General features: G+C 31.8%; 2 long non-coding RNA genes across 2 annotated transcripts; one reads left to right on the forward strand and one right to left on the reverse strand.

The window, feature by feature from the left end:
- Positions 1-7,229: 7,229 nt before the first annotated feature.
- LOC134689658 (uncharacterized) lies at positions 7,230-12,018 on the reverse strand. The gene is made up of 3 exons (XR_010101893.1): positions 11,937-12,018; positions 8,705-8,792; positions 7,230-8,089 (listed from the first exon to the last, which is right to left on the reverse strand). It is a non-coding gene; the product is annotated as an uncharacterized LOC134689658 (long non-coding RNA).
- Positions 12,019-17,554: 5,536 nt separating this feature from the next.
- Positions 17,555-21,863, forward strand: LOC134689659 (uncharacterized). Its single transcript, XR_010101894.1, has 3 exons — positions 17,555-17,727; positions 20,140-20,232; positions 21,252-21,863. It is a non-coding gene; the product is annotated as an uncharacterized LOC134689659 (long non-coding RNA).
- The last annotated feature ends 257 nt before the right edge of the window (positions 21,864-22,120 follow it).

The following is a 22,120-nucleotide window of genomic DNA, read 5'->3' on the forward strand; positions in this document are numbered from 1 at the left end:
CAATCATGACAATGGACAGCAATATTGCAATATAATAACAACAAATTTTTGTTCACATCAATTTAGGATACCAGCATGTCCTCATTTTATTCAAAATATTGATACGTAACAAAATTTCAGTAGTTTTGATACCTCCAGTTGACTTGTACAACAAAATTATTTGACCGCATCCATTAAAACTGACCATATGTGCACTTTAATTTGTAAATCTATATACCCGCATAGTTAATCAGCCTTATTTTTTATGCCAGAATCAATGTATAATATAATCATGGCAATGGACAGCAATATTGCAATATAATAACAAAAAATTTTTGTTCACATCAATTTAGGATACCAGCATGTCCTCATTTTATTCAAAATATTGATACGTAACAAAATTTCAGTAGTTTTGATACCTCCAGCTGACTTGTACAACTAAATTGTTTGACTGCATCCACCAAAACTGACCATATGTGCACTTTAATTTGCAAATCTATATACCCGCATAGTAAATCAGCCATATTTTTTATGTCAGGATTCAATTTACAATACAATCATGACAATGGACAGCAAAATTGCAATATAATAACAAAACATTTGGTTCGCATAAATTTAAGATACCAGCATGTTCTCATTTTATTCAAAATATTGATACGTAACAAAATTTCAGTAGTTTTGATACCTCCAGCTGACTTGTACAACAAAATTATTTGACCGCATTACCAAAACTGACCATATGTGTATTTAATTTGTAAATCTATATACACCATGACGTACCAGCATAGTAGTAAATCAGCCATATTTTTTATGTCAGGAATCAATGTATAATTTAAACATGACAATGGACAGCAATATTGCAATTTAATAACAACAAATTTTTGTTCGCATAAATTTAGGATACCAGCGTGTCCTCCTTTTTTATTCAAAATATTGATACGTAACAAAATTTCAGTAGTTTTAATACCTCATGCTGACTTGGAAAACAAAACTAGTTGACCAAAACTGATCATATGTGCACTTTTATTTGAAAATCGCATACCATTGTACCGAGCGCCTTAATGTCTTTTCCTGGCGCTCCTGTTCACATTTTAGTAGGACTGTAAATGTACACGTAATCAATAATATTGGAAAACTATTAATGCAAAAAAAATTCTGATTAAATTGAGAATGTCAGAATTTCATCTCTTTATTAATTTTATCAGTCAGATCATATATAGGAGTTCATGATGGTGTACGTGTAAAACAAAACTATTATGCCACATCATCAAAGTACCAACACTGACATGTCTGAATTCATTTGCACTATTTACAATGATTTAATAAAAACAAATATACGAGGTTCTCTTCTTGGAATCTATTATGTCGGTTGATTGATTTTGTTTATAAATAAACGTCAAGTGGCAACTATTTCATTAGAGTGCGCATTGAGTATAATTTTAGGATGTCCCATATAAATATCGGCAATGACAAATCTCTCGATAAATCTGACGAATTTGACGAGATTGTTGATAGTTTTGCCACACCGTATGCTTACGGACACTGTAAAATTTCTGTTAGAATATTCTGCGGGAAATAGAATAGTAAATCCAATGCAAACAAGTTGAATATCAATGAAATATCCATGCAAGTATAAATTTATGCATAAAGTAAAATTTAGGAAGGGACAGGTAAACAACGGGGAACGAAGTAACGTGAACAATGTTGCCGATATCCCGTGATATAAGAATATTGTTCCGATGCGTTGGATAACCTTTCTATCCGCCTTCTAATAAAAAAAAAAACTCTGTGTGATCGTATAGCCATTTTTTATTTATATAAGAATACAAGTATATCAAATAAAAGAGAGCATTTGTATAATATTTAGTAGAGTCTAGCGAGTAAATAATAAATGATATCTGTGGAAAAACAATGCGAATGTTGTTTACATATTTTAATCATGCGGAAAGCTCAAGGCTGATATGAAAACTCTTATAACGATAATCTGTCATAAGCAGACCTGTCCTCAGGTCTGGTCAATAGCAGACTTGTCCACAGGTCTGGTCAAAAGCAGACCTGTCCTCAGGTCTGGTCAGGAGCAGACCTGTCCACAGGTCTGGTCTGAGGCAGACCTGTCCTCAGGACTGGTCAAAAGCAGACTTGTCCACAGGTCTGGTCTGGGGCAGACCTGTCCTCAGGACTGGTCAAAAGCAGACTTGTCCACAGGTCTGGTCTGGAGCAGACTTGTCGATAGGTCTGCAGCAGTCCTAAAAAAGCAGACCGTAGGTCTGGTCCACCAACGACGAAGTTAACTTGCTTGACTGCTTAAAAATTCTCAAGTTAACTTAGAAAGCAGTCACCAAGTTAACTCTAAGTTAACTTTTGTCAAGGTTAGGACCGCACCCATCTGTAAGAATAGTTCTTATCAGAGCCGTGTTAACATCAGTGATTACATGTACCCCTCTTGTCGCCCCTTTATATTTTTGATATTTTAAGCAAACATTTAAAAAAATAAACTTTCAAAAAGTGAAATAATCAAAATTGCACATTAGGTTTAGTATTTTAAAAGTTTGATCAAGTTTCTAAAATATCAAATTTATAAACGATATTTAGAATTTTGATATTTTAATAATTTGGTTAAAATTTCAAAATTTCAAAACTTTAACACAATTTGAAATTTTGATATTTTAAAACTTTGATCAAAATTCCAAAAAATCTAAAATTTCAAAACTGTTTAAAACTTTGAATTGATAAGTGTTACACGGACCCTTTCTAATATATTTATATGACAACATTCAAGTGAATCTGCATACTGTCCATGAACATACTGTACATGAAGGCATATATTAAGATGTGTTAGCTTGTCATAAACATGTCTGCCTTTGCATCGACTCTGTGATAAAACTACATGCTATATTGATACACAAACTACAGGAAATAATAACTTGTCAAATGTAGGTTGTAGCCACCGCGGCAATATTCTGTAATTAACATTGGATAAGTCGTGGTCATGTTTCAAAATTTGATTCTCCAAGAAACATGTGAAAGCAAATTTCAAATTGAACTACTTTTCTTATTATTACAGATTCACTGCACCTCGTCAGAATGGGTATTTTTGTAAATGGCTAACCCTGTAATTAATGGCTTTTTACAAGAGAACAATTAAATCTTAGTTATATATTGTCATTGGCACCAAACATTTTGTTTGCATATTTAATTACTTACCTCACGCACTTGTCGCAATCAGGGGCGCTAAAAAGTAAAAGTACTTTTGAACATTTAAACAAGGTTTTTCTTGCAAATTGAATTTTAACTATCCTAAAAAGATTATGACTAGTTCAATGTTATGATGTGTGCAAAGATCTCTTCAACATATAATGTTCTGATGTTTTTCCGTGACCTTTTAATATTTAAATTTTTCAGCTTACTAACTACATTAATGAACTATTATGATCTGAACTTCGTTGATGAGTATTATGTAGACAACTCGCGCGACTGGTGTATCAAATTGAAAGCCTGTTATCTTTGATTACTATTAACTGTTGTTTAACCATTAAAAGTAAATAATATGATGAAAGATAGAAAAAAAAACTTTACTTTGAATCCAGCTGACCTTTTATAAACTCACATGTTAGTGATTTTAAATACGTTGGTTTTCCAAATTGAATGTTTTTACACTTTTCTAGTAAGTTTGGGCCCTTTATAGCTTGGTGTTCGGTGTGAGCCAAGGCTCCATGTTGAAGGCCATACCTTGACATATTATGGTTTACAATGTACTTTTATACATTTGTTATTTGGATTGAGAGTTGTCTCATTGAAACTCATACCACATCTTCCTATATCTATGTATGTATTATGTAGAGACAAACCCATAGCGATTCATATACTGTAGACTTCATAGATGTTGCTATTATATATGCTTGATAAGACTGGTTTTATACTTCAAACGCTACTGTGAAAATTCCCATTAATGAACCATGAAATTTACCAATTAAATGAAGAAAATTAATTATGGTTACAATTAATGTGGTAAATTTCCATTTAATTGATCGTAATGCCATACAAAAGATGAAAATTCACGCTAAAATAAAGCAATGAATGGAATGATGGCCTTTAATAATGAGCCCTTATTTTTTCCATGGATATATCAATGGGCATGAATTTACCAGATAATTACCATTTAATTTTACCATCGAAACTAAACATGATGGCCATTAATTCAACTTTATATTAATTAATGGGCATGACATATGTTTTCAAAATTTGTTTGTGCATTATTGTTACCATAATTAATAGGACTATTACTTCTATGGGATTTTTAATGGCCATTCCTGCATTTTAATTGCAATTTAAACGACTAGATAGTGGGCATTAGAAATTAACCAATAAATTTGTCATGACAAAGTAATGGTATATCTATAAAAGCAATGAAATGGCCATGGTTATGATCTCAATCGATAGATCATTCCTTTTATGTTGGCTAGTTTGCACTTAAATGGTCTCCCCTGACACCATTTGCGAGTATGGTCTTGACGAAACGATGATAGTACATCGAAAGGGGACGATTAATGGCTGACCCGTGTTAAAATAGAGCCATATCTCTTGTATAAAAAAGACACCTGTGTAGATTTCGAAAAAGAGCAGGATAATGCCGCTACAAGGCAGCACTCGGAACTGCAAAGTGGAAAGGGATTAATATAAGTTCGAAAACTTTTTTTCTCAATCCACTCGAAATACATATGTTTAAATATGTTTAAACTAAATGGTGTGTTTATATTTCAATGGCCATTTAACTCTTCACAAGCCACAAATTAAACACATTAATGACTGGCTTGTAACTTAAATAGCTTGATGATCCACACGATTGACATATGGATATTCAAGCAGATGATCATGAAACCTGCCAGACAAATATATACACATTACAATCATTTTTTTTAAGTAGTTATACTTCATGTATTTCTCAAGTCCGTTCCAGAATTAATTGGAGAGGTTGTTGGGGTCGGAAGGCTCTTCTACTTGAATTTGATTGGTGGTGTTTGAAAGATTACCTTAGCAATTAATAGATATCCAATGACAAATGTATGCATGGTGGGGTCCAATTCAAATTCCCGTCCGACGCCCCCCCCCCCCCCCCCCCCCCCTTCCCCTCCCCGATTTTCCCATACACACACACTTCTAAATTCATTTCTGCAATAGCTCTTATAGTACCGAATGATTACTGTCAGACAAAACTGACTGAGTGCTTACCTAACCTTAGAAATAGACCAAAACACAAAAACCCCACTTGGACCACCGTACATGCTTTACCATGAAAATATGATCAGTTTTTTAATTATTTGCTTGACAAAAGCAAATGTTATGTTTCTCATGTATTGTCAATTTTCAGTTCGTATTGATCGTGATCAACGGTTGATGAGTCAATAATTTGGCTTGTTATCTTTATAGGGAAATTTATATCTGTATAAAAAAGTATAAAACGTTGGAAGTATTGCCTATCAGTTTAATTATTAATATTATTGCCATATAATATGCAGTTTATTTTTTTTTCTTTTGAAATAGTTGAGTTGTGATAAAGATTACGAAATGTCTTTATTAAATGTACAACTATTCCTATTATCATAACAAATATATGATGTTTTGATTAAACAGTCAGTCGTGTTGCCTTGAAAGTCTGAACAGCAACATGTGTGTGTAATGCAGATAAGAAATATATTGAGACGTATATTTTAGAAATCATAGTTGTTGCTTATTTTTATACTTAAAATAAAAGGTTTAATTCTTCAAATATGGCGTCATTTTTATGTTTGTTTTGCTCGTCGTCAACGGTAAATAAGGAAATATTAATGATGATGTTTGATCAGGATTACGAAATGTCTTTGAATGTCTATAAGCTATTTCTATGAGTTTTACAAAATGTGGTGTTTTGATGAAGCAGTCATTGATGTTGCTTTGAAGACTTAAACAGCATCATACATGTATGTGTAAAGTAGAGAAAATATATATTAAGCTATATACTCCATGTACTGCAGACATCAAGTTGGTGTTCTCATGTAAGCTTGACAAGACTGGTTTTATGCTTCAAATATGGTGTCAGTTATTTGTTCATTGTCGTCGTGGTCATCGACCAATGAGTAAATAATATGTATTGCAATACATTTATTTGAAAAGGAAAACACTGTCTTGTTCTAACAGCTATTAACAGCTATTACGTGTATAACATTGCAGTTTGAACTTGCTACTTACTCACTCATCATTAGCACAGTTATCAGAATGGTATATTCTATTAAATAAGTTATTCATTTTTGTTATAAAGATTTCGATATGTCTTAAATGAACTTCAAACAAATCATATATGCAATGGCAGAAATTGGATGTTTTGATGTAAGCTTGACAAGACTGGTTTTATGCTTCAAATATGGTGTCAGTTATTTGTTCATTTTGCTCGTGGTCAACGGCCAATGAGTAAATATTCGTTTTTTGTAATATTTGAAAGGGAAAACAACTTCTTGTTCTAACAGCTATCACGTGTATTGCATTGCAGTTTGAGTTATAAATACTTCTCTAATAAAACTTTAACTTGCTACTTACTAACTGAAAAAAAAACGAATGTTACATTAAACAGTCTCCGGGACAAGTTTGCAATTCCGCTGAGTGCAAAAGTTGTCACCTTAATTTTTGGAGTTAAGTCAAAACAAAGTTGATAACTTGGTTGGTATTGGTTCCCTGATATTTGTCCTAAAATTTTTTGGCTCTAGCACCACTGTTGAAAAAGTTATGCCCCTTTTTTCAACAATTTCCTCAGAGGAAAAGTACTTTTCCTCAAGGGAAATCAAATTTCCCTGAAGGAAAAAGATTTGTCCTCAAGGGAAATTGTTTTTTCCTCAAGGGAAAAAGATTTCCCTTAGGGAATTTGCTGCATAATTATTTCCTTTGAGGAAATTCTATTTCCTTAAAGGAAATTCTATTTCCTTAAAGGAAATTCTTTTTCCTTAGAGGAAATTCTTTTTCCTTAGAGGAAGTTCTTTTTCCTTTGAGGAAATTTGCAGCTTCAAATTTTCCTTTGAGGAAATACTTTTTCCTGTGAGGAAATTTGTAGCTTCACATTTTCCTTGGAGGAAATACTTTTTCCTGTGAGGAAATTTTTGACAAACACTTTTCCTTGGAGGAAAGTTCAAGACAACAAATTTCCTCTAAGGAAATCATTGTTCTTCAAATTTCCTCCAAGGAAATTTCTGTACATCAAATTTCCCTTAAGGAAATGTTTTTCATTATTTTTACTTGTTAAACATTTCTTCACTACACCATGTATACAAACAGTATGAATATAATTATTAAAAGACTGTATAATTGATGCAAATGATATTTAAAACTTTAATAAATGTTTGACTCAACATTTTAATGACATTGAAAATAATACAGTCTGACTGTTTAGATCTAGGTATTGTTTATACTTTTTATATAAATTTAACTTTGATTTATAATTTTTTTGGAGCAAATGCTTCTGTTTTCTTTGAAATTGTTTCAATGTGATACATTAATAAGCAACCAATTTGAATGTCATTATATCATTTGTGGTGTTCTAAAGAATTTGTTTATATATTTGCAGATTAAATAATAAAATAAACACTTTTCGTGTTATTTTAAATTAGAATTTCTTCTGTTTCAGCTTGTGTACAGTTATTCAATCCACTATGTAAGAATTCAGTGAATACATTATTCCATTCACTAAACAATTCCCTTCAATTCTAAGAGAAATCATTTTTGCAAATTGTTCTTCAATGATCTTCTTCTGTATATTTGATATGAGGGAGTGATGTAAATGAGTGGATAAAACTGGTGTTCCTTTTTTCAACAACAAAATAGTATTTGTTCTGCATTCTCCTTTCTTTTGATTAAGATATGTTGTTGCTTCTATGCAATAGTGTTTTTGTGTATCTATGATAGAACTCCATTTTGTTTTATATGGTCATTATCATGTGATAATGTTGAAATTTCCTATTTCTTTTTTGCAGGAAAGCACACATTCCATTTCAAATTAATCCAATTATGCACTATGTAAATAAATTTCAACTTTAAGTTTCCTCTTCAGTAATGACCTATTGATCATGAAAACCAAGATGTCTGATCACTTATAAATACACAAAATAAACAAATAAAATGTTATAAATGGAGAGAGAAACAGCAATAAATGTTTTTCATGTGTATCTTTCCTTATTAAAATACATTAAGTAAACTTGAACTCGAGAAAAATAAATAACTGCGATGTAGACTAGAAAGTATAAAATGCCAAATAAAGTATTCACGAAAAATTAGTTGATTTACAGTAGTCAAGTCCATGTTTGCAGGAAATTTACATCATTGGTTGTCTGGTGGAGAGTTGTCTTATTGGCAATCATACCACATCTTATTTTTATATAACCTTGCCATATTCCTATTGTGCCTGTCCAAAGTTCAGAGCCTTTAGCTTTTGTCAGTTTAGTCTGACACTAAGCATGATTAGTTTTACAGTTTGGATTGATTCAATGTTTCATCTTTATGTCTTTTATAGCTGCCTACTTTGACTATAGTATAGGATATGGATTTTCTCATTATTGAAGGTCGTAACAGGCCTACAATTGCTTTCTCAAAGCCATGATAGTTTTCATATTTAATATATACCACTACTTTGAATTTTTATAGTAATCATGATACTAGTAATCATCTTTCAAGTTCAATAACTTTTTAAAATTAAAAGGTGCCTTACCATTTAGGTTTAGTTGGCTTCTGCAAATTTTACATTGCCTATCATTTCTGCTGTATATTATTTCTCTGTATCTTCTATAGTTCTTGTCCTATACATAAAAGAGTAAAAGTTGAATGACATCTTGCATCAATATTTTTTTCTGTTTAATGTACATTTATATGTATATTAATGTGTGTTTTATTAAGAATCTAAACCATGAGTGCTTGATAAGCTTCTTGCCCTTATAGCTGGTCTGCTTTAAATGAATTTTATTGATCGACTAAAAAACTATGAGCACTGCGCAAATAAGACCCCTGCCCTCCAAAAAAAAAAAAACATGCACAAACAGTGGTATTCATTGACATAAAAAATGTATATAATTTGGCTCAATTTATAGATCTCTCAAGTGACTATAAGTTTAAGGCTGCGATTTTTTTAACAAATACATTTCTAAAACCTTTCAAAGATTTTGAAAATGGACAAAATTTGAATAAATTTGCAACAACTAAAGTTCCTTAACTCTGCATCTTATAAAAAAATATACATGATAAATAGGGAATGATACTCCAGCTTGAATATTATTCAAAGTTTTAAAGGAACATAACTGAAGAACGGTAAAAGTTTTACTACCAAAATTTTAAATTGATCTGATTAAAATTGTGATAAAAAGTATTGTTTTAAAGTTTAATAAAATTTGGTTGAGGGAAACTAATAAGTTAGAAGGCCGAAAAAAAATTCCATTTTTAAAGAACACAACTATAGAATTTAGTAAAAGAGACACTACCAAAATTCAAACTTAATCTGTATTTTGTGGTGATTAGCATTGTGTATTGATTTCATAACATTTGGTTGAGACAAACTAAAGTTTAGAAAACAGGAAACCAAAAATTCAGCATATTTTCCCCATTTCTAAAGGGGCATAACTCTGATACTCTAGTACAGTAACACTGACATCACCAAAATTCAAACTTGATCTGAGCATTGTGATAACAAACTTTTGTAAAAGTTTAATTGAATTTGGTTGAGGCAAACTAAAGTAATGTAAGAGAACAAAAAACAACTTTGGGACAGACGGACAAATGATCAAGTGTTAAACATTATGCCCCCTCCACTTTGGGTTATAATAATAAAAAGGGTGTTTATGTCAAGATATAAAAACAATTCACCAAAGTTTCATAAAAATTTGTGAAAGCATTCTTGAGACTATCCTAATCCCAAGTCATAATAGTACAATGACATAAATCAGATTTTTTTTTTAAATTAAAAGGAAAATTATCATGTTTATGTTATACAAAAATAATTCACCAAGTTTCATGAAAATTGCTCAAAGCATTATTAATAGTATACGTACTGGAAAATCCCCACTTTTATGAATAAAATCCCTAACTATAAATTAAAAATTTAAAATCCCTAAAAATTAAAAAGGACCTTAATTATCATGATTTATATATGTGACTTGTTATTTAACATAACAAAAAAAACCAAAGGCAATGAAAATGAAACTGACAATGCCAAGGCAAAACATAAGATGCAGAAAAGAAAAACAAAACAAAACACTTTGCAACACCAACATCACCAAAAAACAAGTGTTGAACTTATGTGCTCAGTCAGTCAGTGAGAGTTCGCAGATCCTGACCTACTATATCTATGCTTAAAAACCTAAAAATCATATAGTTCTAAACATATTTTGTAAATTTATACTTGATTAACAAGTGAAACTGCGAGCTACTGCTCACTGATGATACCCCCGACGCAAGTGGATAATATAAATAGTGTAAAAATATGCAAGTGTACGGTAAACAGGAAGTTGTCTGACGAGTGATGAATCTGAAAACGCATCACACGGTATAGCTGACTTATATAAATCCTGAAACCAAATTTTAGAAATCCTTGTATTGTAGTTCCTGAGAAAAATGTGACGAAAATTTTCAACTTGGCTATCATGTGTAAAATCATACAAGTGTTCGGTTAACAGGAAGTTGACAAGTGATCAATCTGAAAACGCATCACACGGTATAAATGACTTAGATAAACCCTGAAACCAAATTTCAGAAATCCTTGTATTGTAGTTCCTGAGAAAAATGCGACGAAAAATATTCATGGGACGAACTGACTGACGGACGGACGGACTGACAGACAGAGGTAAAACAGTATACCCCCTTTTTTGAAAGCGGGGGTATGAAAAGTTGTCATAAATAGCATAGACACCTTTGAGTTTTGAGAACCACATGTGTTAATTGTGCGAGTATAATCATTGATAATCATGCACAAGATTGACTTTTAAAAGCCTATATATTGAAATTTTCTGAAAATATTGCATGCATTTATTAATACGACCAATTTCAAGAAATGCACAGTGATGTGAGATGATTTATTTAATTGTAATTTCAAGAATTTACAGTAAAGGCTTTTATCCCCACTGCATTTTTACTTTTTCTTATTTAGGAGCCAGAAGTTATGGCCTTTGTGACCTTTGTATGATTTTTATTTTAGTTTCTTTTTTTTGTATTGAAGAGTTTAGTATGACGTCCATTATTACTCAACTAGTATACATTTTTGTTTAATGGCAAGCTAAAGCATGACTCACAGGCACGGATCCAGGGGGGCTGAGGGTTGGACATGTTGGAAGCACCCCTTTCTTTAATGGACGATCAATGCATTTGAATGGGGACATGAAGTTTGACCCCCCCTCCAAAAAAAAAAAAAATTGTCCTGCGTTATGAACCCCTTTATATGACTCAGGATCCACCCCAGTCTCAGGTTTTGGTAGTCCAAATAATTATAACGTCTTGAAAGGCTATTATATTTTTTTCTTTGACGCCTTACTTCGATGTAAGGCGTCAAAGAAAAAAATTATAATAGCCTTTCAAGACGTCATAATTATTTGGACTAAGGTTTTGGGATCTTCTCGTTGCAATGAAGACCCATTGGTGACCTATGGCTGTTATCTGCTCTTTGGTCATGTTGTTCTCTTTGATACATTCCCCATTTCCATTTCAGTTTTCTTTTCAGTTCTATTATAAATATTAGAAACGAGTTTGGCGCGTTTACAAAAAAAAAATTGTCTGTGCTGACAGGGGAGTATGTTAGCGTCGGTATCGTAGCTCTTTAGGTCCTTTTGTTATTTTTTGACTATTTCAAATAGTCAAAAAATAACAGTATTTGCGGACGATCTATGGTCCGCAAATATTCAAAAAATAACAAAAGGACCTAAAGAGCTACGATACCGCAGCTAGGGAGTATGTGTGCATACCAATATTTAAATTTTCTAGGCCTTCTTCTTGAATATTTTGTGCATTTCTTGGTAAAATACTGTCAGACCTCGAGTGCTGTTGTTTTACAAAAACGGTCAAGTAATGTACATGGGAAAGAAACGAACTAAAAAGACCAAAATAAGCCACAACTAATGGGGGTCTCATTGGGGGTTCTGTTCACGGATCCCGCTTAGTTACTTTTTATTTTTTTAGATTCCCGCATGATGCCATTACGCTTACACTATATAGGTGAACAATTCTGATATTTTTGTAATTTCCCATGTCCCGCTAAACTTCATTTCGCATTTTCACGGCACAATATATAATTTGAGGGAGGATATAGGACCTTTATCGGGACTCCGGGATCGGGTGTTTTTAAGCTCTGGATTTCGGGATTGACCCTTTCGGGATCCGATAATTCTTTTTTTCGAATTTCGGGACCTCGGGATTTCGTGTTTTTAAGCCCGGGATTTCGGGATTTCGTGTCATAATTTGACTTTCATGTGTCACGTTTACAAAAAATATGCCTCGACAATCCCGAGTCCCGCTCAGACCCCCTTATACATACATAATGAATAGTTTACTATGTAGTCAGTAGTCGGGTCAAATACACATGTATATACTTTTAGACGACCTTAGATTCATTTCACAGCGAAAATACTCATTAATATTGAACATTTTAGATCACTTCACATTTAGATTTAATAACTTTTAAAATTAAGACCAAATAGATTTAAGATCATTTAATCGAAAGATGATAATTTGTCAATGAGCAACTGTAACCAGGTACTGCATTTTTTTGCATGCGTCAAGAAACAGTTAAAATTTAAACTTCTCATCTGGACTTTTTAATTAGTCTGTATACCGGACCTCTTCTCTATTGTGGGATTGAAAAAAATCTAAAGTTAAAAATGCGGTTTTGAGCCTATTTCTTCTTTTTAATTTGGTAACACGTTAAGCCATTAGTGACACTAATATGGTATATTACCAATAATAAGGCCATATATTTCGGTGTGTAGAAATACCGCAAAAGACTTCTTAGTGCACTAAGAAGAAAGTTTTTGCATTAAGGACACTAAAACGATGTTTTAAGATCACAGCGAGCATGAATATAAGAGGATATGATTAAAAACCTCATATTTATAAAGTTAGGTATCAATAGATTTTGAAGTTAAATGACTTTTTAATAAACGCGTGCCACTCGCCACGTGACAAACGGTTTATTGCAGATTCCCGAATTATCATGTTCAATCAACCTAATCCAATAAACAATTGTCTTTCGATCGTTACTTATTGATTAATCAATGGTTGTTAACCTAACGGATTAGCGTAGTATAATTTCAAGTTTATGAAAGAAAAATTAAAAATAAATTTTGTGTTTTAAAACTTTGCATTTGTTATATATATTTAGTTTTTAAGGAAATTGCTATGCAAGCTTTTTTTTTAATTATCGAACTCTATTTTGAGATACAAATTGAGAAATAAAGGCTTTTGATATTTCATTTCCTTACAAACAACACAAGAGTTCACATACTATCATTATTCCTTGAAAGACATTTGAGAGTATGTGGTGTCCATGGGGTTCTTCAAAATCCGATTACAGAAGTAATATAGAAAAACTCCAAGAGGTAAAATTATTTTACGTTTTAAAAAGAGAATTATAGAATAAATCATAACTGTCTTCTATGAAAGATAACTTTAAACTGGTGTCAATGCTTTTTTTTTACAATTCATCTTTATTTCAACAATTGAAGATGAATACCATTTTTTTTTTAATGTAATAAGCACTTTGGGCAGGCGCGGATCCAGAGCTTGAAGTGGGGGTTTGGGGGGAGGGGTTATGTGAGAAATGTTTAGAACACTAGAGAAGTTTTCTTGTTATACCAAACCATATGTTTTTCAATAAATGGCACACTTTTTGTTCATCCGGCATATGGTTACTATAAATAAACTTTTAAGTATTAATTCTATAAGTTTAATTATTTAATCGCAATATTGATAAATGGCATAGTTCCTGACATTAGAAAAATGAATGAAGTATTGGCAACTGGACGTTAAGCAACCAAATATCAATCCTCACTTTTCCGTGAAGTGTTCACAATTATTTGTATTTTTAAAATTAAAAGGATGAAAAAATCCCAAACTGAAAGAGTTGAAAATACGCTATTACTTTAGAAGTAAAAAATATAGCAGACAGAATAAATACTGCAGAAACAAACAAATGAAAAAAAATAGAGAACAATTTGAAATATCATATACTAGTACATGTTTAATCAGTATACTAGCAGATTATTCACGGTTCAAGGTTGAGCGAACATGAATTTCTACCGATTATACTAACGGTGACAATCAACTTTTTGAGGCACGTGTCGAGAAAACATTATAGAAAAGATATAAAGGAGTAGGTCCGGTTAGGACCGATTTTGGCCTCAAATTTCAGGTTCATCTGAATAAAGATTTTGACCACTTTTGAAACACTTAAGTGTCTATTTTATTTGATTCTATTAGTGTATGTGGAAGATTTTCACTGATTTTGTCATTAAAAACGATCTGATTCAAGCTCAAATAAGAAAAATCCACCAAATATGCCGGAAAATGTCACTTTTTTTACAGATGGTTTTTGCCATTTAGCATGACTTTATGGTGCCAGTACCCGATAAATGTGCCATGTATTGTAAAAAAAAGCCCATATTAATGAAGCTTAAGCATTCTACTGACCAAAAAATAACTAAAAGTTTACTTTTAATAATTTTGTAAAACTGCTATATTTTGGGGCTAAAAAGGTGTCTTACCGGACCTTCTCCTTTTAGAAAGTCTATTTATATATGCCATATCCTTTGAGACAGTTGTATCATTCCATCAGGTCCTTAGTGCACATTTTTGTTCTAAGTGCACTAAGGAGGTCCTTTGCGGTGTTTCTACGAACCGCATATATTTGAAGCTGTTCAAAATTCTGTACATTATAGGTACGTGTATCAGATCGGACAATTATTGTCATATATATAAAAAGAATTACTGTATAAGTTATCTAGTATGAAATATGTCCACTGGACCGACCGTGCAAGTGCTATATATATTATATCATGTATATAGCCAGTCAATATTAAAAAAAAAAGATGCGGTATGATTGCCAATTAGACAACTATCCACAACAGACCAAAATGACACAAACATCAACATCTATAGGTCACACAAGGTCGTTAAAAACTGCATTTGTTGTTGTCCACTAAAAATAAGCTAATAAAAACACGAATCCCCGTTTACTCAATTTCACATTTATTTGTTAATATTTCTTTATCTTTTTCTTTTGATTTTATCATATCTTTTTTGTGAAATATTTTGTGTGGTCGAACATGAAATTGCCTCCGATGCTACAAAGAAAATTTGTTTAATGTCATCTGTTGCAATATATGCTAATTACTACACGTGGACAGGATGTTCCCCAGAAAATAAGTTATACACTGCCCGTTATAACCCCGAGGGCACACGCCACTGTCATATGGAAAATTACTGGGTCACCTGTAAGATGATAATCAGCCATGCAACTAATTGGGTTACTGACCATGTCACTTTAATTTAAAAAGTTTATCGTTAAATATCAAAATGATAAATTCATTTTTAATTAAAAATTTAAGAACTAAAAGATTTATCATTATAATGAAGTGAAATAATTCAACCAAACTCGTATAAAGATTATATACATATTTTTTTAATCTATGCCGGAAAGAATTGAAAAACTGTATTTATAATTTTTAATTTGTTTTATAGAAATCTGTGTAGGTCTCATGAAACGGAACTCACGCATGCCTAATTAAGATTTTTAAATTTATTGAAAAAATATATAACAAAAATCTAGGTTTGATATAAAATTAAAGTTACCTTTCCGCGCTGTAATTTATTTGACATGACATGAATCAAGCATTTTTTTTAGGGATTTATGGGTTTGTCCATACGGTAAACGGACAGAAAGTCACAGGACACAAAGTCACAGGACATAAAGTCACAAATTAGATAGGACAAAAAGTCACAGGACAAAAAGTCACAATTAATCCTTCGACAATTGTTTGAATATATAAAAGAAAGATCTTGAAATATTATCTTTTTATTACATCTATTCATTTTGAAGTGTAGGACATTATTCATAAGCTTTGTTAAATAAAAAAATAGTAAATTTTAATCATTCAAAAATGATATTTCTTGGCACCATGAAGCCATTTAAGTACCATGTCATGATGACATCTTGTTTTCTTAACAATTATTTGATCATTATTGATATTTATTGAATAATTTTTTTATTACAAAGTTGCTTTAGGTTTAACACTTCAAGAAAAAAACAAAACTTTTATTTTTTAAATTATTTTTTCTTGCTTAAAGAAAAATATTCTAAAAACTAAATTGTGACTTTTTGTCCTGTGACTTTCTGTCCTACATTCGTCCATACAACGTATAAAAAAAGAAGTGTATGTTATTAGTATTTCACATGCCTTGTTTTCGCCATGAAGCTCCGATTATTCAGAGGGTTTCAGACAAGATGATGAAAATAACGTGCAAGATACTTTTTTCGATTATCGTGAAGAGACAACTTTAATTCCCATTCCTCCATGCACTCTACCCCTGTTGAATTGTATATTTATAATTCCTCGTGCTTTTAATTAGCCCCCCCCCCCTTTCGTGGTTACCGTTATGCCAACAAATACCCGAGGCTTGATTTACATGTAAAAATCATGGTCGGATCTAGCCATGATAAAGGGGGTTCCAACTACAAAAAGTAACATGTCTCCATTAAATAAGGGGTGTCATTGCCGCTGGGTTTCTGTTACCCCACCCTTTTCATATAATTTACATTTCAAAAGTGTATACCTTATTCATATATTGTGTAGGTTAAAATGTTATCTTTTCCCGTATTGTTTGCGTTTTGATTGGTGTGTAATGCAACAGTGCAATACCTAAGTGTCAAAAGAGAGTTTTTCACGACCTGTTCACATATTTTTAAGGTTCCTATATTAAAACTTTTACTGATGCACAGGTAACCTATTCCAACGGAACGTCCTATCACCTTGTATATCTTTTATATATGCTTTGGATTTCAAATATTTTGGCCACGAGCAAGAGACATGTATTGTCGAAATACGCATCTGGTGCAACAAAATTAGTACCGTTGATTTTATTGCATATAGGAACTTGAGAGGATTCCCGAGATTATCATGTATGCAATGATTGCTCACAAAAAGCTAGGGGAGTCCAACCCCGGATTCCATCCCCTTCGACCCGCCACAGAATACAGATATAATTGATAATTGTTATTTTAAAGTCATATACTATACTATAGCCACATAGCCACTATATATATAATATAGTACTAGAACCGAACATCTGTTTTGGGTTATATATACATACACCACATCTTCCTATGTCTATACATGTATCTCAGGTCTATATAGCTGATTTACCGTAAATAACTGCGAGAACGTGAATAAAACACAAGTTGATAATTGTCTCTTATCTGCTAATTTTAATGTGCATGCAATATTCACTATGATTTACTTGTGATACCACCGACACTAATAATAATTACCTACAAAATAATAGGTGCTCCTTTACTGGGAAGGACATTTCGGATCCGATCAATTTATTGGTTCCATTCCCCCGTTCTACACTTCTCCTCAGAAAAAATGCCTTGCAATGCGTCATAATTATCTGGACTACTAACTTTCTTCCATATAACTTCGAAAACAGACAATAATCTATTTCATTGGATGAGATTGGGCTCACGGATTTTTTAATGGATTGGTAATTTTTATTTATAGCACAAGTTTACCAAACAAGATTAATCACATTTTTCACCCTACAAATCAAATGGTTGCCTCCTGACTGACTTACACCTACACTACTCACTAGATAAAAACATATTCATATGAACATTTGGTATCATTTATTTTGTGTGACAACTCTTCACCAATGACCTGAGTGAAAGGTTGACGAACCAGAACTTTTCATTGGGGGAAAAGGGGGGGGGGGGGTTCAGATTCAGATGGGGGATGCTTGCCTCAGTCATGTTTCTGTGATTCCCTATAGGCCTATAATCAACAAAAATTTTCACACAAAAAGGGGGCAGGGATTTCTCCTTAATAAGAAATCTCTATTTTCAGCATAAGCTCATACATGTCATATAAATTTGCCTTTTGAAGAACTGAAATTAATATGAGACGGCTAATGATTTTTGAGATGCTTTACATTAAAATACATCCATGTGACATACACAATTATATATAATTAGATTAGATCCAAATTTAAAAAGCTATTTTTTTCAATATTTAAATAATGTAGGATCAAATCTTGATACTTGTATGTAGTTGAAATTGTTAGCATTAAACATTAAAAAATGAACACCCAAAATTTTAACATAAGAGTGACCATGTAGTCTTTATTAATGTATGCTATTGTTATGAAACTAGGTCATTGTAGGTAAACTGTCATCTATTCCCTTAAATCTTTGTTCCCAGTCACCCCAAGTTTGATTTAAATTAGTCAAGTATATCTACTCTATTAGCATGATTAGGTCTCTAGTTTGGATAGTTAATAACTTGCAAATTAAAATCATACTACTCCCAAATTTATATTTCTTTAAATATTATGGATGAAATAGCAAGTAAGAGATGAAATTAAATTGGATGAAATGTGGCATTTATTTTTATTAAAGTAGTATGTCTGATGTTGTCAAACTTAATTATAGACCCTTAAGGGGCGGATCTAGTCATTTTAAAAAGGGGTGGGGTGGGATTCTAACCCAGGACAAAAGGGGAAGGGGGGTCCAATTACATGCCCCCATTCAAATGCATTGATAATCCAAAAAAGGGGGGTTCCAATCCCTTGAACCCCCCTCTGGATCTGTGCCTGCCCTTTAAAAATAAAGTGATCCTAATTTTGAGTTAAAGCTTATACATGTTATAGATTTTTCTATAATGCTTCTCAGGGGCGGATCCAGCCATTTTCAAAGGGGGGTCCCAATCATGAGTAAAGAGGGGTTCCAACTATAATATCTCCCATTCAAATGCATTGATCAGTAAAAGAAAAGTATTCCAACCCTCTAACCTAGGGTCAGGTTGTTGTCTCTTTGACACATTCCCTTTTTCCATTCTCAATTTTATCATGTAGTCGTCGTTGTCCCAGGACATTTAGTTTCCTCTTAATTACTTTAGTACAAGTTGATAGAAATCTGTGAAATTTTTTTGTGACCAGAGTTTTTGTTCAGAGTTTATGAATTAGGGGCCAAAAGGGGCCAATATTAAACTTAGTTTGATTTTATATAAAATTGAATTATTGGAGTTCTTTGATATATACATGCCAAATCTTTGATATATATATGCCAAATCTAACTGTGCATTTAGATTCCTAGTTTTTTGGTCTTGTTTACATTGGTCTACAAAAATTGATTATATGGGGCTCTTTGATATGCTGAATCTAACCATTCGTTAACATTTTTTATATTTTGGCCCATTATCAAATTGGTCTACATTGAATTCTAAAGGGTCCGAAATTTAACTTTATTTGATTTCATCAAAAAATGAATTAATGGGATTCTTTGATCATGTTGATATGCTGCATCTAACCATGTATTGAGATTTTGAGTATTGGACCATTTTAGAGGTTAATTGTCAATTTAAAATTTTTTAAGTACTTGGACCACATTCATTCTGTGTCAGAAACCTATGCTGCATCAACTATTGAATCACAATAAAAATTCAAAATTCAGAGTTGTATCGAGCTTGAATGTTGTGTCCATACTTGCCCAAACTGTTCTGGGTTCAACCTATACGTTTGTATCAAGCTGAGCCATCCATAGCATTTTTATTGGTTATTTATATATTAATTTGAAATTTTGACGAGTGAGACACATACAGATTATACTGTTAACAATATTTCAGAGTTTAACATAGTCAAGCGAAACAAATTATAGAAGAATAGTTGAATCATGTCTTTTTTGTCAAATGAAAAATTAGTACGAACACAAAGAAAAAGTATGGGAATGTTTGTTTTTTAAACTATTGACCAGGGTGAAAGTCTTTGAAAGTCATGACTGGCAAAAAGTTTGTGAAATGAAATAGCACAAATATTCCATTCTTTTTAAAAATAACTGCATATAAAGAAAAACACAAACTGATGTTTAATAATAATTTTTACCCTTTTTTATATGTTTTATAGGACAAGAAATATAGAAAAATAATATAAAATATAAACAGTTACAATAGAAATGAGCGCAAAACAAGATAAACAGAATACAACAAGGCCTAAATGGTAAGACCACTTCTATATACTGTAAATTCAGATTTTTCAGGGAATGGACAACTTATTGTGATTACAAAAAAAATCTGCATAAAGATCTATATAGTTACATGATATATATATATATGTTTCTGTTATCAAAATATGATTTCTTATTTCTGCGATACTCACCCAGTCACATTATTTGCATTACTAAAAAGTTTGGATAATTTCTGAATGACAGTAATAAAAGAAATTGCCTTTGAATGATGACTCATAAAAAAATAAGAAAATGTGGTATAGTAAATGAGTGACTTATCCACCAGAGTTCAATGAAGCGGATGCAAGAAATTAAAGGCCAATCATGGGCCTGCCTTCAATAATGAGAAAACACTTCCTTTATAGGTCATTCATTAAAGATCTCAACATATAAAGATTTAAACAATCCAATTTAGTTCAACATGTTCAAAGGCAATAACAATTAATAAAAAAAAAATCAGGCCTAATATAAAATATTGTTTGTTTCTCCAATCCCGACTGACCCTGCAAAAATGGTCCTACTCATAAAATTTTATTGTCAAAACTAAGCCAAATATTATTATATTCATTTCTGATTTTCGGGCTTACTGGATCATCAGATAATATTCATGCTTTTGGGAAAAATAAAATTATTTACCAACCTACCTACCCACACCTGCCTTGTCAGAATAGGGATTATGAAAACAAACAATATATTAATTTAGGCCTCATGTCTGTGAGCACTCAACCTGACCATAATATAGGACAGTGGTTCAAATATTAACACAACATATGAACATTCTATAACAACTATTGCAAGTGGCTCAACTTTACATATCACTGCAAGGCACTAAACAAAGAATATTAAATCTTGGACACAAAGCACTGAAATAAGAGAACTCAAAAGCATGACAAGTAAGAATATCAAATGAAAGTTTCTCAAAATGTTCATTAAAACATGATAAAATAAGCTTATTTTTATTGCTGTTTTTTTCTCAATTTATAACAATTTTTTTTAATTTTGTGTATTATAGGTCAGATATCTTGGTTTTTATGATCATCAACAGGTCCTGGAGGTCTATACTGAAGAGGAATTTTAATTGTTAATACTTTTCTACATAATGTGCTAATTGGATTATTAATGTGAAATGAACTCAACTGTGTGTTTTTCTGGAAAAAGAAATAGAAAAAATCCTACAAAATTGCTATAAACAAAATGGAGTACTATCAAAGAACACAATTGTGTAAAATGTAACAACCTACATTCATTCACTGATGGATTATGGAGAAATTAAGAAAAATAATAGTATCTTTGTCATGTTTGTTGTCGAAATAAACACCTGCTTTATCCATTCATGTACATGGCTCCATCATGTCAAATATACAAAGAAGATGTTTAAAGAACATGTTGCCAAAATTTATTCAACAAATTGAAGGAAGATGTCATGTGGATTGAATTATTTATGCACTGAACTGTTATGTAGGGGGTCGAATACACAGCAGCTGAAACAGAAGACAAGTTAATTTGACATGAAAAGTGTTTATTTTATTTTATATTCAAATATGAGCACAATATTAATAACATCACAAATGGTATGATATTCATAGCGTTTTGCTTATTATTGTATTGTCTTAAACATGCTAAATAGTCAACCTTTTGTTTCTGTATGTTTAATACTCACCATAGAAATTTGTATTAAAGTTTTAATTATCTTTTGTATCAATAGTTCAGTCTAGGAGAAAATATATTAATACTGTTTGTACTGTTATGAGATTACAATAGAGGAAAAACATTTCCTTAATGGAAATTTGATGTTCAGAAATTTCCCTAGAGGAAATTTGAAGAACAATGATTTCCTCAGAGGAAATTTGTTGTCTTGAATTTTCCTCCAAGGAAAAGTGT

The sequence above is a fragment of the Mytilus trossulus genome, chromosome 11, assembly GCF_036588685.1.
Source record: "Mytilus trossulus isolate FHL-02 chromosome 11, PNRI_Mtr1.1.1.hap1, whole genome shotgun sequence".
NCBI classification, from domain to species: Eukaryota; Metazoa; Mollusca; class Bivalvia; order Mytilida; family Mytilidae; genus Mytilus; species Mytilus trossulus.